Source organism: Pseudophryne corroboree, chromosome 1, assembly GCF_028390025.1.
Source record: "Pseudophryne corroboree isolate aPseCor3 chromosome 1, aPseCor3.hap2, whole genome shotgun sequence".
NCBI lineage: Eukaryota > Metazoa > Chordata > Amphibia > Anura > Myobatrachidae > Pseudophryne > Pseudophryne corroboree.
The window spans coordinates 1,197,089,909-1,197,108,871 of NC_086444.1; the positions used below are offsets into that span (position 1 = coordinate 1,197,089,909).

General features: G+C 42.4%; 1 protein-coding gene and 1 long non-coding RNA gene across 2 annotated transcripts in view; one reads left to right on the forward strand and one right to left on the reverse strand.

Annotated features, from left to right (window-relative positions):
* The window catches only part of LOC135017836 (uncharacterized), a 79,313-nt gene extending 78,473 nt beyond the window's left edge, over positions 1 to 840 (forward strand). Inside the window, exons 2-3 of the long non-coding RNA XR_010215666.1 lie at positions 428 to 546; positions 637 to 840. This is a non-coding gene — a long non-coding RNA (uncharacterized LOC135017836). The remainder of the gene's footprint in view (positions 1 to 427; positions 547 to 636) is intronic.
* The window catches only part of CTNNA2 (catenin alpha 2), a 2,737,142-nt gene that overhangs the window by 2,710,870 nt on the left and 7,309 nt on the right, over positions 1 to 18,963 (reverse strand). The window lies entirely within an intron of this gene.

The following is an 18,963-nucleotide window of genomic DNA, read 5'->3' on the forward strand; positions in this document are numbered from 1 at the left end:
TGCGGGGCAAACTAGCCCTGTGCTTGGCGTCCCCCCGTATGTCAGAGTAAATGATCGTAGATGTGCTAAATTTAGCACATCTACGATCAACTCCAAATTACCCCCATTGTGTATTGTGTGACTCACTTTCAGATATTCTTCTATTGTTTGTACTGTTTGGTGCGCTTTACCCTAGTGTGCTTTGTTCACGTGCATTTATAAGCCCTGTGACTTTGAAAAAGATTTTCAATTTAGTTTTAGTCTTTAGTTTTTTACATTTACAAAAAAAGTTAAAATCACATGATTTGGCCTTTTTTTTTGTTCCTAGAGTATTATTAACCCCAATAACATTCATTTCCAGGCAATTTTGACCACAGTACAATGAAAAATATATATTGTACAATATATATTTTTTGATGCTGTAATCATCTGTACATATTATTTTCAGCCTCAATGTAGGATCAATTCCTGAAAGTTATGTTTGACCTGGAGAAGGACCCACCCGTTGGAGTAGTTTGCCAACAATGGGTGGAGTGCCTCAGGTTGCCTCAGCCAGCTTTACGCAAGGTATGTAGCAAGTAAATAATTCTATATGTTTTTGACCAATATACACAACTAATTTTTGTATTAATTAAACACATTTCCACTATATTGCAGACATCCCGGCAGAAAGGGAGTGAAATTGTGCCGAGTCCCAGCTGCGGCTCCCTTAAGTGGATTCCAAAACCTGCAAGATCTGGCGCTGGATGAAACAATATTGTGAGGTGGTCAAAATTGACTAGAAATGAGTGATAATGAATGTTATTGAGGTTAATAATACTGTAGAACCAAAAACATTCTGTAATTTTAGCTGTTTTTATGATTTTTCTAAAAAAAATAAAAAAAAAGATCCAAAACCCGCAAGGGTGGTTTTGGCAAAACCAATACAGATCCAAAACACAAAGGAGATGCAGACCTTAAACCCAAACACTGAGACTTGAGGTGGCGCACATCTCTAATGCTTACTGACTTGGCTGCCCTCCTCCACTGTTTGGGTGGCGTGGTGGCACAATTGCGTCATTATGGCTCTGCCCCCTGCTGTACAGTGCTGAGAAAACAGGCATTGTATAGCGGGGGTCTGGTCTATGATGATGTAATTAATCGCATGAACGGGTCCCCTTGGGCCAACCACTTGTGCTCTGTGGTGGGAGGCCGAGGTGGGGGAGGTGCAAGCAGTTAGATGGGGAGAGGTGTGCCCACCTTTCCGTGGATAGGCAAGTATTAATTAGGCTTACCATATCATACCTTTAAACCGGGAAGCTCAGGGATTACACCGGTTCTGTGGCGGATTAAAATCAGGTGAAATGCAGGCCTGAAGTCAGCCAGCCAGAGAACCTGTGTAATACTTTAGTGTCCCAGGGATCGTATGGTAAGTCTAATAATACTAGTACAGCAAGGGAAGAGCAATTACTAGCATTACCATAACGGGCCTATTTCTGAGATGACAGCTAAGTAAAAAGAGCCAGTAACTTTGCACCTTGGTAAAACCATGCTGACTGCAAGTGGGGCAGATGTAACATGTGCAGAGAGAGTCACATTTGGGTAGGCATACTGAAATCTAAATGACTGTGTTAAAAACAAGCTGCCTAGCATCTATGGGCTACGCGTAAAAGCAGCCAGTACTTACCCTGCATGCAAAATAGTAAATGTATTTGCCCCCCTGGCATTGCAGCATGGTTTGTCCAGGTGCACAGTTACCTGCTCTCTTTGATTTGCTCCCAAATAAGAATCACCCTCATAGTCACAACTTCGACAAAAGACACATTGTCTGTGAGAATAACACAACACTGCATCCCATACAGCCAGCTGTCATTCATTTCACTGTGACTGCTGCTATTTCCGTATTATGCTCTAGCCTGGCCTAGAATTACCATCTCTAACATAGCAATATGCTTTCTGATGTAATTGGTTTCCCAGCTTTCCACGAGACGCTCCATGCTTCTGTTTGGACATCGGCATCTGAACAACCAGCAGGGCACAATGAGATGGATGCATTGTCGTTACTATGCCTGGCTCAGGACGTGCGCAGCGTCTGGCGGTTACATTACAGCACAGATGCTCAAATATTTATTCATGTTCAAAGAAACTTTTGTTATTAACAAAAAAAAAAAAAATACAAAAAAACTGTGTCCCTTTGCCAAGCTTTCCTTTGGCGGCTGTATAATATGCAGGACACAGAGGACTATGGGCTTGATACAGAGAAGTAAATCGGGCATGCATTGCTTACAACAAGAAGCATGCACAGAACAATGTGTTCTTCTGCCCAGATGTAGCTGGAGATATGACTGTAGCTGCGTCTGCAAAATATGGGCCGGGTTTGCTAAAAGTCATCATCATCATCATTAGTTTGCACCTTGGGCGCAACTAGAGTTGGGTGAGCGGGGTCACTGTCCTGGGTGCAGAGACTGGGGTTGGCACTGTTGCTAAACTGTGGCACCTGTATTTGGCATGCAATGCAGAGCCGCTGGGATTCCGACCTTCGCTGTGATGCTATGACATCACGTGTTTGGGGGAGGGTCCGGCACAGGGTGCGTTACTCCCCCGTTGCAGCCTTGGTGCACACTAGCACCTATCTTATGCTACTGTAGGTACAGAAGATACAGCTGCAATAAAGCATATTTGCTCTTACATCCAGAGCGTAAATGTGATAGCCTGTGAGCTGCAGACATTGGCGGGTTCCTGGCCCGATGTTTAAAGTAGCATTCATTTAAAAAGCATCCACCAGTTTTTGTGTTACCAGCCTAGTCTTTGAACGCTAGTAATTATGATATTTTGAGGGTGAGGGATGCCAGTGAAAGCGGCTGCATTCACAAAGGCACAGCTGCAGGAATAGGAGGCCATAGATGGAGAAACTACATCTGCTGCGCAGGTGAAACCGATGGTGGCAATCGGTATTGCATACCTCTCAACTGTCTCGATTCCAGCGGCTCAGTTCAGTTTTTCTAGTATTGTCCCTCCTGTGGGCCGCAGAGTCCCAAGGGTGTTGTGTGTGTTTGGTGGGGGGGTATTGGAGAGGAAACTCTAACACCGCAGCACCGGCTCCTGGTGTGCTGGGCAAGCCCCCAGCACAACAAAATCGGGGAGGGGGGGGGGGGGTGTCGCTGATCTATGAAGCAGTGTTACAATTGAGAACATGCCCCTTGTCGCTAAGTCACACCCTCAATTTCGGGCGCTGTCATTCCTCCCTGGGTGGATCTAAAGTTGGAAGCTATGATATTACTGTGCGAGTGGACATGGAACGTAGGCATCTCAGTCCTTACAAATTTGCTAGCATGAATGTACACTAGGGAAGGGGTTTACAGCGGACAGACAGGCAACCACCAATAGGCACTTCTGGGTGTCCTTCTGTGCCCACCTCTGAATTGGACCCTAATTCACTTTTCAGATAAATTTGATAGGTTTGTTACTTAGGAGCAGATGTATTAACCTGGAGACGGCATAAGGAAGTGATAAACCAGTGATAAATGCAAGGTGATAAACGCAACAGACAATCACCTCCTGTTAATTTACATATTGGAGCTGATTGGCTGTTACGTGTATCACATTGCATTTATCACTGGTTTATCACTTCCTTATGCCTTCGCCAGGTTAATACATCTGCCCCTTAGTTCTTATTCATTTAACTATACATACATATAGTCTGATAGTCTACAGATGATTCCTTCTCACTTCCATATTATCAGTTACAATGTGGGCTTTTCCTAAAGGCAGTATTATTTGATCTTTTATACATATGTGATACTGCTGGCTCCATGGGAGTCAATGAATATTGTAATTTAGGAGGCTGCCACTAGGTGGAGCTGCTAAATGCCTAAACACAGACAAACTAGCAACAGAACCAGGAGTTACTGGTTGCAGACCGTGGTGTCGAGAGAGGGGGGGAGAGGGTACAAATTACCCGAGCCCAGGTCTGATGGAGGGACCCAGTGAGGGTCAAGTAGGGGCCCAGGCCCCCTTACCCTTACCTGACCGCAGCGGATGCAGTTCGTCTCCTCAGTTCATCACACTCTGCTGTGTACTGGGCTGCAGTGTGGCCATGGAGGTGCTTAAAATACAATATTTTTCAGTATTTTTTTCTAAGGGTACATGACCACACCTCCTGTGATTAGACCATGCCCCTTGAAAAGTACATGGGCCCAGCCCGGCTCTCGACTGCTCTGGTTGCAGATGCGCAGTTGAGATGCCGGGTAGTGGAGTACAGAGGGCAGTGAGGCGCCTCCAGGGTAGGTGCAAGGTTTCTGGGCACTCTAGGCAATTCTTATGCCCACTGACACCCCCTACCTCCCCCCTCCCCCCCGACACCCTACCCCATTATCACCACCAATACCTCTTCCCAGCCTCTCGGGTGAAAGTGTGGACATGGCTTTTTATAACTTCCACAGCTGTCTCTTGCATTAAGTATGAAAAAGGACTCTCTCAAGAGACATCCTTAACTTTATAATTGGCAGATTCAGTGGTGCCCCTTAACTTCTGGTACCCTAGGCAGCTGCCTAAAGCTGCCTAATGGTAGAGTTGGCTCTGGGCACCACACGTCTCCTTAGAGGAAAGAGACTGGGAAAAGCATTATTGCTGAAGGGGTGAGGGTGACAGATGTAAGAGGAACGGTAGGGTAGTGTTGCCTGTTGCAGTGCAGGTGTAGCATTTTGGCCTACCTGGAGTCACCCTCTCCCAGCATCAGAACATGTGGCAGACAGACAGTCCTCCTGTGCAGGCTGTACAAAACCTACAGATCTAGAAGGAAGAATAAAATGTGGGTGCTGTTCTTCTTCGAAGCAGACCATCACTCCCACCAATCCTGGAACTTGCTAAAAAAAAATGGGATTTAGGGCTTAAGTGAAAATCATCAAGGGCGCTTTTGGCCTCAGATCCCAAATTTCACTTATGGGCGCTCACTCGTTGCTTTTCTGCAATTACCTCAAAGCTCAGCAGCCAAAGGATCCTCAAAGGCTGCACTCACCAGCTTCTGGTCTCTTCTGCGGCCGCTGGAGCTCATGATCTGACGTCCTCACTCTCCAAATGCCGCACCAAACTGAAAACGTCTGCTCAGTGGCATCTGACATCAGACACTGAATTGGTTGAGATCTGATGTGATGAGCCATGATGGGCTTGCTATAGCCACTTCTGATTGACTCGCGAGTGGTATCAAATTCAAAAGCCCACCACCGCGTTCTATTGGCTACGGGTCCACATGCTGCAGTTGGCTTGCACCCGACGCCAAGTTTAAAATTGACGTTTGATCGATGCTGGGAGCAGGTGGTCCCGACACTGGGTGCCTGGTGCTACTGTACTTCAGGTGCTGAGATCTGACACCCAAGCCATCTGCTACACCCAAGCTGCTATGGCACATTTGCACAACACACACCACTGAGTTCCTGCTGATGGTGTGCTCACACGCACGGGGAGCCTCAGCTGAGATCCGTGGAAGCTGTGAGTGAGTAAACATAAAATCTGTAAAATGGAGACATCCTTACAGAGCCACTGGGAATTAAGTGAAACTGAGAACTGTTAAAGTACAATTGAGAGTATATGAGAGATACTGAGAACAATTGGCATATACTGTAAATTCTTGAGACATACTGAGATCTGCTGAGAGATATTAAAAGTATATTATGAAGCATATTGACAGTACTGTGTAAACCTGACTTGTGCAAGAGACTTTGTGCAGACATCTTGTTTTAGTTGCTATTTCAATAGTGCCTGAGTGTAAAGAGAAGAAGACATATTGGGCGGGATGTACTAAAGGGAAAATGCGATAAAACCCCAATTTTCGGGGGTTTTATCGCATTTTTTTATGTACAAACACCCGACTGCCGCGTTTTCGCCGCTCAGGGTATCGCCATCTTTGGATGGCGATACCCTATAGAAGCCTATGGGCTTATTATCGCCAGCCGCCGCCCCCGCCGCAGACCCCTCCCCTCCGGCATACCTTCCGCCAAGATGCTTGGAACAAGAAGGTAATCTCCTCCCACTAACAACGCAGCCGGAGGTCCTTCCGGCTGCAGGGGTGACGAGGAGGCACCGGGGACAGCCTGCTGCCTGCTTCCCGGCAGGGGAGCAGGTGAAGAGCCCGGTAAGGTGTCACCGCATTACGATATTGATTGCATATTTTAGTACATATGCCATCAACATCGCTGCGATAGGCAGCGAGGGTGGCGATGTATGTTGATACATCCCACCCACAGTATGAACCATAAGCTGAGTAAAGAGCCTTTGGGACTGAAATACTGTGAAGCGCTGAAGATAATTGCCAAATTTAAAATGGAACTGTGTTTATTGTGCCTTATAATTGGAAATCCAAAGCTACTGTTCCCTGGATTCAGGAATATATAGAGTAGTAAATTGAGACAATTTAGTAATTGCATTTTCCCTAGTTATAGCCAAGGAAGTGCTGCAGCAGTTAATATTAAGAAGCATGTTTAACTATTGGAAAGAGTTATTGCCCGTTGCCTATCACTACTATATTGCAAACTACAGTGTGTTGTAATTGCTATATTCCTTTTGTCCTGTTATATGTATGGGGGTCATTATTTTCATCAGACATGACCTAAATCCTCCTACTCTCCCCCCTTTAATAAATATTCTATTTCTCAAGGCTGTCACATTTTGTCATTTTACAGTGTGCATGGGTCTAGCCTCTCTGCTACAGCCTGAGGTGGATAAACCTTGTGGAGTTGCCAGAGAAAAAGGTAAGTCCTCTGGGGCAGCCATCTCAGCTCATCTACACCTAACTAATTCATGTCCATGCCAATTACCGGGGTACCACACACGGGGCTATTTTTCATCCAGAATGCTCTGGAACGCTGTTCCTGAAAATGTTCTGAAAAATGACATCACCAGAAACGCCATTCCGGAATGTCACAGCAATGGTTTTCTTCTTTGGGAGGGCGGGTGCAGGTGTGAGGAAGCATAACGATAGTACTTGCAGCTCCCACAGTAGCTTGAGAGCGCAGTAGCAGTTTAAAAAAAAAACCTCTAATAATGTCCGCCGCAGAGGAGGGGACAGGCATTAGAGGTAAGACCCTGACAATGAGCATGAGACTTGTGCAAATGAGCAGGAAATCCCCGTCAATCAGCATGAAATCCCTGGCAACAAGTATGAGACTCCTGGCAATGAGCATGAAATCCCTGGCAACAAGCATGAGACTCCTGGCAATGAGCAAGAAATCCCTGGCAACAAGCATGAGACGCCTGGCAATGAGCAAGAAACCCCTGGCAACAAGTATGAGACTCCTGGCAATGAGCATGAAATCCCTGGCAACAAGCATGAGACTCCTGGCAATGAACAAGAAATCCCTAGCAATGAGCATGAGACTCCTGGCAATGAGCAAGAAATCCCTGGCAACAAGTATGAGACTCCTGGCAATGAGCAAGAAATCCCTGGCAACAAGTATGAGACTCCTGGCAATGAGCATGAAATCCCTGGCAACAAGCATGAGACTCCTGGCAATGAGCATGAAATCCCTGGCAACAAGTATGAGACTCCTGGCAATGAGCATGAAATCCCTGGCAACAAGCATGAGACTCCTGGCAATGAGCAAGAAACCTCTGGCAATGAGCAAGAAACCCCTGGCAGCGAGCAGGAAAACTTTGGCAATGAGAATGAGACCCCTGGCAAAGAACAGGAAACCCCTGGCAACGAGCAAGGCATTACGTTGTGTGGCATATTGTGTAATGGACATTACGGTGTGTGGCACTGTAGCTCCTCCCACATTATCCAAAGCTCCGCCCACCACTGCCCACTGACCACGCACACAATATTTTTATGTAATGTTCTTCTATAAAGAGACAAGGGGGGTCATTCCGAGTTGATCATAGCAGTGCTAAATTTAGCACAGCTACGATCTTCTTCCCTGACATGCGGGGTGTAAATACCAAATTGCTTTCTCACATATATTTAAAATGCCCACTCTAATATATATTGTAAACGCCTGCACCTCTTATTACCATGTGCCATGAATGTGCGCTATACATAGCAAAACACTGCATCCCATAAGAGAAAACAATAAACCCACACATTATATGAGTTCCAAAGCTTATTGATGTATATATTTGTTATTAAAAGGATATGGATTCAATATATTACAATGTACAGTATACCTATAGTCACATGGTTACAAGTCATACAGTAAGCAATAAATACATACAGTTACATACAGTTACAGTTACAGGCCAGCAAATACATCACCATATCTTTCTTGTATAAAAGTCTCTCCATATAACTCTCTCTCTCTCTGTAAAATCATGCAGGAACTGGGCAGACAGCATCTCCATCATCGTCTGAGACAAAACAGCAACTAACTCCTGTGTGATCAGCAATGTGTTATCTAGTTTGGGGGAGGGAACTTTCTCATTCATGATGAGTCACTAGTCTGTTTGTATGCTGAACAGGTTCAGCCAAGTCAGACATCAAAAGGGGCTGGCCTGAGTTTCCTGTCCATTGTACTAATAAGAGTGATTTTAGCTTTCATACATTTAATCATAACTATTTATTGCAATGTCCTACAACTTAATAACAAGTATCAAATAAATCTACACATTAATCTGGTTGCTTAAATACAAAATATGACAGGTGTATCTTGCTTCATTCAAATAATACACATACATGACATTACTTCATTATATAATTTTAAATCATCATGATGTCTGGCGCTTGATATTATTATAATTATGTACTGTATGAAATAAGTGTCGAATCCATCTCTGTGGCATGTCCGTGTAAATGCGTGTGTTACCATATATTGCTGTACTTGCTGCGTGTATTTGCAAGTATAGCGACTTATATGTGTGTAGAGTTTGTATGTTCTTTCTATGTAATATTTTTGACTTCGACAGTCCACCCTTTGGCAGCAAACAATAACTGCCATCAGTTATTAACATAAGAAAAAATATTTGAGACAATAATCGGTGACCTAGGCACAAGTATGTATTAATTTCGCAAATCAGACACTTGACTATATTTGGGGAAGACAGGGAGGAGGACGAGACATCCTCTATATGCACTCGGTTGTCACGGGACCACTGGTTGGGTGTGGGACAACATTCAACCTATAGAGTATGCCGGGACAGTGCTTTGGCCTATAATGTCTGATTTGCGACGAACATTTCACACATACATGTACCTACGTCTTTGTAGGTTCTGCTGGGTAGATGAAGAAGACACAAACAAAACGTGAAAGTGACATAAAATTTTCATGATCTACATATTCCTATAATTTTCTGAACATTGTTTCCATTTTTGGAACGTATGCTAGGTCTGTTTAATAATTGAACAAGGGTTATAAGTAGTGTCCTTCCTAAATAACATAAACCTTCGGAGTTAGGGGAGAGCCACTCATAAACCTTTCTTCCACATATATTAATGAGCTCTTTATCTGCAATGTGTGAATAGCCATTGTCTGATTGTTCTTGATTACCTCCGAACTCCATAACTACTAGACCTTTGATTTTTCTCTGATTTTAACAAACTGATCGGCTAATCCTGGGATCCTATAAGGAAATCACTCCTTCCTCCAGAACCAGTTCCAGTCCCACACTCGACTCCTCATAAAAAAACCTTGCAAAAATAGAATGTCCTGAAAAAAAATGTTTGTCAGCGGGAAAGAGAGAAAAGAGAAATAGAACAAAACAACTCTTGTCCATAACAAATCAATTACAACAACTGGTCTTTCTGTGATCCTTTAGCACTCTCAGGTAGTGTTCAACAGTGCCGCCTCTCAGTCTTCACGGAACAGAGTCTCTGGTGATACTTTTGCGATCTCACTCCATTTACGAGTTCCTTCCGGACTACCGACTTTCCTACAATGGGAATCGTGGACCCAAGTCTCTCTCTCAGCTTTTTCACTGGGATAGTGCTGTCAACAAAACTTGGTATGGTCCTTCCCACCTGTTTATTAGGCAACCTGAGCGTAAGAACAATCACACAGTCTCTTGGTTCACAATCAAGACAGTTAGTATTTGGCATACCAGCAATCAACAGTTTCAAGTTCTTTTGTCAAGTTCTCAAATGCTGGCTCATCTCAATAAGTTACTGTACTGTCACCTCATTGGGGTATTTCTGATCATTGTGCGGATCAATCATGACATGAGGTTGTCTTCCAAAAACAACCCAAAAAGACACAAATAACAAAACCAAAACAAAAACAAATTTTGAAGAGGGTGATTCGTCAAGTGAAGATCTGTGAGTGGTTCTGATGCTACATAATACTAGTGGAAGTATCTATGATCACAATAGTAAAATTTCAAGCTTTGCTCCTACTTCTAGGGGTACCATTATATACACACAAATTTCTGCGCAATTTTTCTTTGTGGTAAACACAGCAGCATCCGTGGTGGCAGGAAATGCCTCTACCCAGTTTGAGACAACATCAGTGCACACCAAAACATAACAATAATTCCTAAAGGGTGTTAACTGTACAAAGTCGATTTGTATTTCCTGAAAAGATCCTTCTGCAGGAGGGATATGGGATGGCTCTGTTGGTATTGCCTTACCAATATACTTCCTCAAGCAAGTAAGACAGGTCATTGCTCTCTTACCTGCATAAGAATAGAATCCTGGTGCACACCAGTAGGCTCTCATCAGCTTGCACCTACCCTCTTTGCCTAGATGAGTCAGACCGTGTGCCATCTCAGCTAGACTTGGAAGGTATGCTCTGGGGGCTACTGGCTTACCGTGTCCACCTGTCCACAGTCCTGAGGACTCCTGGCCATACCCCTTTGTCCTCCAGACTGCCTTTTCCTGTATGGAACACAATTTTTTCTTTTTCATTTACTATCGTGTGTTTGCAATGTAGAGTACCATGAGCATAACTCAAAAAAGAAAAGAAAAAAGAAACATCTCTAGGGGAGAGAAGGAAGAATAAAATGAAAAAGAAAATGTCAGGTTTGCCATTCACCAACAGGCATATCAGTGTCTATACAAAATTTCCCTTCACCAGTATTCCCATTCTCCACCCTTTGTGCATGACAAGGCACACTGCAGTAATACTGGTGTTATCGTGCTGTTGAGATATACTGGGTTCGGGCAGAACTCTGAAGGACCTAGGCATGTGGAGTTTGAACTGTAATTGGGTCCATGTATTGTACCACCCTGTGTGAACGCAAAAGATGAAGAGGAAACTGTAGAGAAACAGAATAGAGGTTGGTGACAGATGAGTTTGTAGAGGTGGAGAAGATTTTATAAAAATTTGATAACTGGATTGTGCACTACGGGGAAGTGATTCTCTTCTTGGTCTACTCCCCTTAAAAAAAATAATTATGTGTTTATCGTATTGCTATTGGGACTATCCCAGCCACCAATCCAGTGTCCTGTCCATCCTAAGTTCATAGGGAACCCGGTATCTGTGAGATCATTTCCTCTACCTATGATGGACATGCATCTAGAACAGTGAAATGTAACATTAGTCTTCGTGGGTGTCTAACATACTTTGTACTTCCTGAGCGGGAGCACAGTATATATATATATATATATATATATATATATATATATTCTAACAAAATTAAGTTAATCAGGGGCCATTTCTGCTAGGAAAAAGAAGCAAAAGTTTAGAGGCCCCATCTTAACCCCAGCAAGTTTTGTCAAAGGGTAATGTTGCATTTATTTTGTTCTTCCCATTAGCCGAATCTGTGTTTTCTATATGGCTTATGATTCCTTACTATATGTCCCTTGGTCCCGTCTATGTGTTTAATAATGTGGTTTGTGTTTTCTGTCTAGGGGATCTATATTGACTATGTGTTCTACTACTCCTACAATCTCTGTCAAAATGCCCTTCCTTCCTACAAGTGTAACATATTATTGACCATTAGGGATCTGGGGCTTGGGCTGATGGGTCTTTCCTGTATGTGCTAGTATACTTACCGTCCTCAACCTCTCCACCTGTTGTTCTCTGCGCCTAGCACTATTCTTGTGATGTTCAATAGCACACTATCTAAGATTAGCTACTGTGACCCCTTTCCAATTTTGCAAAGAAGTCTGTATCCTGCCCTCAATGCCTTATTGAGCCCGTCCATTAGCACAGAGACGGCCACCTCCCATTTGCCAAATTAGTGTTTATCAGTGATCTTATCCAGATGGAGAGTTTTCTATTACTGCAAAAGAAAAAAAATCAACAAAAAAACGTTTAACAAGCTTCTAGGTCATGCAAAGTATTAATTCAATCCTTCTCATCCCGTATTAAGGGTCTGTACATGGTCCACCAAACATTTCCGAGCTCATCTTGACTAGGGGCATTACTAGGAATGAATACTTCTTATATGGTAACTGAAAGAAATACCCGGGGGTTACCTTGTATCTGTCCACTTTTCTACTGGCAAATACTAATGTGCGGACAGGTTTTTCTCCATTTCTGACGTTACTTTCTTGATTTTTTTGGTTTTATTTTTTGGTTTTACTATATATGTACACAAATGAAACCATGCTTACCTGTTCCACTGGTCTCAGCCACTTCACCCGCAGGCTACTGCTCTTCTTTTACCGGTTGGATACTCCTCTGGGTGCATGAGAAATGGCTGAAAACAATCAGGTCACCTTTTCCTCCTAAATAAAACTTCAAGATTCATTAGTACATATATAGGTTACAGTAATATTTTTATTACTTTCTATAGTTTGTATGCTGGTCGTAACTGCTTCCACATCTACATATGGCGGTGTACTTGCATTCTCTTTTTTTCTTCCTACTTGTTTATTGTTGCTACAAGTTCAAACAGTTCTTATATTTCCATTCTTGTCTTATATGACTTTGGTTAGACATACCACCTGCAATACCTTAGGATCAAACTCACCAACCCCTCTTGCTGCCGCAGGTTTAAACAATTTGTATGTCTGAACCTTTGTTTTCTGGATTTTATCAGACATATCCTTATCCTTAAGTTCTGCAATACCTCTGGCTCAAAGCTGCCCACCCTAGGGAATGGTACCCTATCTTTGTCAGTCATACGTAACCATTCATTGCAAAAAGCCTCCGTGTGTGAACCATATTTTTCACACATAATAAACCTCGCTATTTTTGGAACGTATGCTAGGTCTGTTTAATAATTGAACAAGGGTTATAAGTAGTGTCCTTCCTAAATAACATAAACCTTCGGAGTTAGGGGAGAGCCACTCATAAACCTTTCTTCCACATATATTAATGAGCTCTTTATCTGCAATGTGTGAATAGCCATTGTCTGATTGTTCTTGATTACCTCCGAACTCCATAACTACTAGACCTTTGATTTTTCTCTGATTTTAACAAACTGATCGGCTAATCCTGGGATCCTATAAGGAAATCACTCCTTCCTCCAGAACCAGTTCCAGTCCCACACTCGACTCCTCATAAAAAAACCTCGCAAAAATAGAATGTCCTGAAAAAAAATGTTTGTCAGCGGGAAAGAGAGAAAAGAGAAATAGAACAAAACAACTCTTGTCCATAACAAATCAATTACAACAACTGGTCTTTCTGTGATCCTTTAGCACTCTCAGGTAGTGTTCAACAGTGCCGCCTCTCAGTCTTCACGGAACAGAGTCTCTGGTGATACTTTTGCGATCTCACTCCATTTACGAGTTCCTTCCGGACTACCGACTTTCCTACAATGGGAATCGTGGACCCAAGTCTCTCTCTCAGCTTTTTCACTGGGATAGTGCTGTCAACAAAACTTGGTATGGTCCTTCCCACCTGTCTATTAGGCAACCTGAGCGTAAGAACAATCACACAGTCTCTTGGTTCACAATCAAGACAGTTAGTATTTGGCATACCAGCAATCAACAGTTTCAAGTTCTTTTGTCAAGTTCTCAAATGCTGGCTCATCTCAATAAGTTACTGTACTGTCACCTCATTGGGGTATTTCTGATCATTGTGCGGATCAATCATGACATGAGGTTGTCTTCCAAAAACAACCCAAAAAGACACAAATAACAAAACCAAAACAAAAACAAATTTTGAAGAGGGTGATTCGTCAAGTGAAGATCTGTGAGTGGTTCTGATGCTACATAATACTAGTGGAAGTATCTATGATCACAATAGTAAAATTTCAAGCTTTGCTCCTACTTCTAGGGGTACCATTATATACACACAAATTTCTGCGCAATTTTTCTTTGTGGTAAACACAGCAGCATCCGTGGTGGCAGGAAATGCCTCTACCCAGTTTGAGACAACATCAGTGCACACCAATACATAACAATAATTCCTAAAGGGTGTTAACTGTACAAAGTCGATTTGTATTTCCTGAAAAGATCCTTCTGCAGGAGGGATATGGGATGGCTTTGTTGGTATTGCCTTACCAATATACTTCCTCAAGCAAGTAAGACAGGTCATTGCTCTCTTACCTGCATAAGAATAGAATCCTGGTGCACACCAGTAGGCTCTCATCAGCCTGCACCTACCCTCTTTGCCTAGATGAGTCAGACCGTGTGCCATCTCAGCTAGACTTGGAAGGTATGCTCTGGGGGCTACTGGCTTACCGTGTCCACCTGTCCACAGTCCTGAGGACTCCTGGCCATACCCCTTTGTCCTCCAGACTGCCTTTTCCTGTATGGAACACAATTTTTTCTTTTTCATTTACTATCGTGTGTTTGCAATGTAGAGTACCATGAGCATAACTCAAAAAAGAAAAGAAAAAAGAAACATCTCTAGGGGAGAGAAGGAAGAATAAAATGAAAAAGAAAATGTCAGGTTTGCCATTCACCAACAGGCATATCAGTGTCTATACAAAATTTCCCTTCACCAGTATTCCCATTCTCCACCCTTTGTGCATGACAAGGCACACTGCAGTAATACTGGTGTTATCGTGCTGTTGAGATATACTGGGTTCGGGCAGAACTCTGAAGGACCTAGGCATGTGGAGTTTGAACTGTAATTGGGTCCATGTATTGTACCACCCTGTGTGAACGCAAAAGATGAAGAGGAAACTGTAGAGAAACAGAATAGAGGTTGGTGACAGATGAGTTTGTAGAGGTGGAGAAGATTTTATAAAAATTTGATAACTGGATTGTGCACTACGGGGAAGTGATTCTCTTCTTGGTCTACTCCCCTTAAAAAAAATAATTCTGTGTTTATCGTATTGCTATTGGGACTATCCCAGCCACCAATCCAGTGTCCTGTCCATCCTAAGTTCATAGGGAACCTGGTATCTGTGAGATAATTTCCTCTACCTATGATGGACATGCATCTAGAACAGTGAAATGTAACATTAGTCTTCGTGAGTGTCTAACATACTTTGTACTTCCTGAGCGGGAGCACAGTATATATATATATTTTCTAACAAAATTAAGTTAATCAGAGGCCATTTCTGCTAGGAAAAAGAAGCAAAAGTTTAGAGGCCCCATCTTAACCCCAGCAAGTTTTGTCAAAGGGTAATGTTGCATTTATTTTGTTCTTCCCATTAGCCGAATCTGTGTTTTCTATATGGCTTATGATTCCTTACTATATGTGCCTTGGTCCCGTCTATGTGTTTAATAATGTGGCTTGTGTTTTCTGTCTAGGGGATCTATATTGACTATGTGTTCTACTACTCCTACGATCTCTGGCAAAATGCCCTTCCTTCCTACAAGTGTAACATATTATTGACCATTAGGGATCTGGGGTTTGGGCTGATGGGTCTTTCCTGTATGTGCTAGTATACTTACCGTCCTCAACCTCTCCACCTGTTGTTCTCTGCGCCTAGCACTATTCTTGTGATGTTCAATAGCACACTATCTAAGATTAGCTACTGTGACCCCTTTCCAATTTTGCAAAGAAGTCTGCATCCTGCCCTCAATGCCTTATTGAGTCCGTCCATTAGCACAGAGACGGCCACCTCCCATTTGCCGAATTAGTGTTTATCAGTGATCTTATCCAGATGGAGAGTTTTCTATTACTGCAAAAGAAAAGAAAAAAAAAATGTTTAACAAGCTTCTAGGTCATGCGAAGTATTCATTCAATCCTTCTCATCCCGTATTAAGGGTCTGTACATGGTCCAACAAACATTTCCGAGCTCATCTTGACTAGGGGCATTACTAGGAATGAATACTTCTTATACGGTAAATGAAAGAAATACCTGGGGGTTACCTTGTATCTGTCCGCTTTCCTATTCGCAAATACTAATGTGCGGACAGGTTTTTCTCCATTTCTGACGTTACTTTCTTGATTTTTTTGGTTTTATTTTTTGGTTTTACTATATATGTACACGAATGATACCATGCTTACCTGTTCCACTGGTCTCGGCCACTTCACCCGCAGGCTACTGCTCTTCTTTTACCGGTTGGATACTCCTCTGGGTGCATGAGAAATGGCTGAAAACAATCAGGTCACCATTTCCTCCTAAATAAAACTTCAAGATTCATTAGTACATATATAGGTTACAGTCATATTTTTATTATTTTTATTATTTTCTATAGTTTGTATGCTGGCCGTAACTGCTTCCACATCTACATATGGCGGTGTACTTGCATTCTCTGTTTTTCTTCCTACTTGTTTATTGTTGCTACAAGTTCAAACAGTTCTTATATTTCCATTCTTGTCTTATATGACTTTGGTTAGACATACCACCTGCAATACCTTAGGATTAAACTCACCAACCCCTCTTGCTGCCGCAGGTTTAAACAATTTGTATGTCTGACCCTTTGTTTTCTGGATTTTATCAGACATATCCTTATCCTTAAGTTCTGCAATACCTCTGGCTCAAAGCTGCCCACCCTAGGGAATGGTACCCTAACTTTGTCAGTCATACGTAACCATTCATTGCAAAAAGCCTCCGTGTGTGAACCATATTTTTCACACATAATAAACCTCGCTGACCCTCTCGGCCATGGCACTTCAGCCTGAACCCTGGCTAAACGTCCCTTAGTTGAGCAACTGGCTCCCATAATTGTGGGCCTTTTCCCACAAACACCAAAATACTCAATATAAGGCAACGGTGAAACTTCTCCAACTGCTTCCACCCGCTCTCGCCCACGTTGGCCAGTACTACCATGCACTGTCGATAGCAAAGGCGATGTACCCAACCTAGGGCTCCTAATTGACCTATATTTACTGGAAGTTTTTAGGAATAACTTACCCTTTCCAGTAAAGTATCTGTCGTTGGAGATTTTCCTGAGAGAGACCAGCGAAAACTCCCTTTATGCACTTGTACACAAATCACGCTTGCGTATGCTCTATACAGCGCTAATGATACCGCGATTTTACGCAAAAGCTCATAAAAGGGGTATCAAGTTGCGCTATATATCGCACCCACAAATGCGCGGTCCAATCACACAGCGTACAGGTACTTGTTACCTTTCTGCCGTACGACCACTGGAATCGAATCACAAGCTGCGAAACCTCAGCTGGAGCGTATCAAAAAACTACATGGGCCACACAGTTCATAATTCACAATTCCCTACCATGCTCCTGTGTAAGTCTCCTCACGATTTACGTATTTCAATCTATATTAACGTGAGTCAGCCGCCTCACGCCACCAAGCCTCCACTCACTTGGTGTACCATGGGACCCGATTTCCGGGGTTCAAATCCATTCACTCCGCTTTTGCTCACTCAAATACACTTTGTTTTTCTGTACAGAAAATTTTCACTCATTCAGATTGGCAGCTTTATCCCCAGAGGCAATACAGTTTAAACAAAAGTTTTTTACTAATCTGCTTTAGAAACCGGGTAGTTTTGTGCTATTGTAGCATGGCTACTGTCCCACCTTTTAAATAAACGACACTATTGTGTAATTTGTACTTAACGCCCGCACTCTTACGCAGTTTGAGACCGTGCGTGTCATTTACGCTGCGTGCGCAGTCCTGTACTTTGCCCGAAACACGTGTACAAAACTCTACGTCCGCAATTCAACAAACCACACAGTCTCTATAAATGTGAGCAATACTAACTATAATCGCTCACTTAACACAACACCCAATTTTTTTTCTGTATAAACCTTTAACGACCGGGCCAGACTTGCATGTTGTGCTTTATTTTTACTTCCTTAAACACTGTTATTTCAGTTTTAATGATATAGCAACAAATGTATCCGGTTTCACACAGATCTAAATGAATCTAGCAATAATCTATAATTTAAATGATATGATTCAGATTGGATAGCTATCTTGCAGAACATACACTGATATAAATATACACATAATTATAATAATATTATATATATGTACCATTCACTGGTCTCCTATGAGACACCTTAGCTCTTATTTGCATATCAAAGCTATTTGCTTTTCACTGCTAAAAAAAAGCAGTTACACAGGTTAATTTGCATTTCAATGGCTATCCTCCCTAGTAAGCAGATTCTACAAGTCTTGGAAGGAAAAACAAAAAACAAAACAAAGCCTCTTTTTTTCCTTTTTCTATCTGTGTGCAATTTCTTACACCAAGCCAAGCATTTATCTCACCATTTACTCTCACTAGGCCCAATTGAAACTATTTGTAATTGACTATGGCATGGGTTAAATAAATGCATTGGTAACTCCTAAATGGTGCTTGATGTGACCAAGGAAACTGATAGTTCTGAGCAGACTGAAGATCAGCTATTTAGAAAATGACCTTCCTAAAATGGCCACTGCTCCTCCCCCTTCCACATCCATGAGGTTTACACAAAATTGTGGACAGGCCATGTGGTTAGTCCAAAATGGAGGACAGACCATGCAGCTTCCTTTGTCACAAAGAAATCACACATTATACAAGCACCAGAAGTTATTTGAGGCCTGAGTTTAAAAAAAAAACTATATCAAGGCTATGCAGCAACTTTTAAATGTACTTTTAAACCTACTTAACAGATAAACAATCCAATCTGAATCAAACACAATATGACTTATTTGAACTTTGTTTTGCAACAATAAAAATACATTTTAGCATCTTAAATATTATGAGAAACACATTGTCCCTTGAATTTTCATATCATTGGCTTACTGATAACACAACAGAACACACGGATATGATTTTCTCAGCTTCACGAAGCGTCCACCACAAGCTGATCGACCACAGCGTCGCGTTTATAATGTACAGTG